General features: G+C 32.6%; 1 pseudogene; it reads left to right on the top strand.

Moving 5' to 3' along the window:
- On the top strand, positions 1 to 1,131 carry LOC145607574 (LOB domain-containing protein 24 pseudogene; annotated as a pseudogene).
- The last annotated feature ends 1,026 nt before the right edge of the window (positions 1,132 to 2,157 follow it).

Here is a 2,157-nt window from a genome sequence, read left to right as displayed (position 1 = left end):
ATGGGTAGCAATTCTCGTTGTGCAGCTTGCAAATATTTGAGGAAAAGATGTCCATCAGATTGCATTTTCTCACCTTATTTCCCTCCAAATGATCCTAAAAGATTTGAAAATGTGCACAAAATCTTTGGTGCCAGCAATATTGCCAGAATGCTTCAGGTATTACAGTATACGGAGAATCTTTATTTTTCCGTTTTTCGTATTACTCCCTCCGTCTATAAATGTTGTTCATTCGAGACGATGAGGGTGTATATACTTACTATCCTTATTGGCTAGTTTCTAGAGGAGCGATAAAATTTATTTTGATTATGGTGCTAAATTTCTAAAATTATGGTTTATAGCAGCTTATGTCACTATATATTGTGTACGGGGTATGTTTTATAGTATAATGTATGTAGGATGTTCTAAACGTACCCTTTTTGAAAATTCTTGATCAACCAACGTCCAAATCATCTCATATATCTCATGAACATAATTCAATTTATAATTGCAATTTTGCAAGTATAGTAATTAGTGTTGCACTCATTTAATTCATTAGTAGCATAATTTAGCTCATGTAGGTAAGCTTTTTGTATGAACTACTTGTGGTATCTTGACACGGATTTTGCAATTTTAATTAAGGATCGATGGTAAAACTATGTTGAAATAAAATAATGGAGAGAGTAAAAAAATCGAGTTCTTCGATTTCAAAATGAATAATTGCAAAATTAATATAAATACGCCAATGACCCAATTCGATATCCTTGCATCCATAGTATTTTTCACCCTAGTTAACATGAATGTAACTTTTTTTTCCTTGCTAATATGCAGAGGATTCCAGTGCATTTGAGAGAAGATGCAGCAAATTGTTTACACTATGAAGCACATTGTCGAGTTGAAGATCCAGTTTATGGTTGTGTTAAAGTCATTTACCAACTACAACATGAATTATATATGGCCCAAAATCAACTGGTTAAGGCCCAAGCTGAAATTGCATTACTACTCAATGTTTATGGGCCTCCAGAAGACTATATTTCTGGGCCACAAACTAGTGAAGAAGATTTATCATCTAGCTTTGAGAACTATTATACTCAGCCCAATATTCATGGTCATCTTTCATTGGATCCATCTTCAATGGGCTCTGAATTATTGTAGAGGACTTAGTCATTGGCCCATGTAATGTTCACCTTAATCCTTTGCTTAATTTTTATTTTAACATCTTTTTTTTCGAAACTTGATCTTTTAGCGACAATTTTACACTTTGACACGTGTGATGCACGAGCTATTGATAAAAGAAAAAGTATTACTTGAACGAATTGTTTTCATTATCTTATGCAAATGGCTGAAGCTCAGGAATATATTGTACGCTTAATATTCCACTTGATAGTGGGAGGTGGATGAGATTTGAACCTGTAACTTTTATGTCATGTTGTCTCTAATACCATTTTGAAAGACCAACTTAACTAAAAAGCTTAAACTAATGGTTGAATCTCGGGAATATGTTTTATACTCTATTATAGAGGTAGTGTAAATATTTAAATTACTCTCGTTTATTTCAAAATAATTGCATCATTTTAATCTAACACACATGCCAATACATAAGTTTATTGAACGAGCGAGTGCTCTAGTTTACTCGGTTTTACTTTTAATTTTAGGACATGTTTTGATTGACTGAATTGAGCTGAACTGAACTAAACTAAACTTATTGGAGTTGAACTGAACTGAATTGAATATTTTATGAGAGACGAAAATTAAGATAATAACTGAATTGAACTAAACTAAAAATTAAGCTAAAGAGAACACGCCCTCAGTCCGTCGTGGTTGTTATTTTCCCTCTATAGTCAAGAGATATTTTAGAAGAGTGGATGAAAAATGGTAGATATTTTTCTAGCTGCTGACGTTATAAATCAAAAGATTGATGAGATTGGTGGACAAGGTGGTTGGTTGACTGATCCAACCAATACAATTACGAGCAGTTGTATAATTTAACACAAATCCCCAAAAAAGTTAATCTTGCAATTAATACAAGTTTCAGGGGCAATTATGTAAATTAAAAAACCTTGTATCACCAAATCTTGCTTCATTACATAAAAACTCATCTCTCGTGTTTCTATCAGTTCCTCTCTTTTTCACCCAAAAAAAAAAAAGTCATTCCTTTCAAGATTTAGGGTTTTACTTTGT

Source organism: Chenopodium album, chromosome 23 (genome assembly GCF_948465745.1).
Source record: "Chenopodium album chromosome 23, dcCheAlbu1.1, whole genome shotgun sequence".
Taxonomy (NCBI): Eukaryota; Viridiplantae; Streptophyta; class Magnoliopsida; order Caryophyllales; family Amaranthaceae; genus Chenopodium; species Chenopodium album.
Note: the sequence above shows the minus strand (reverse complement) of the source record. Positions and strands in the feature narration are given on the sequence as shown.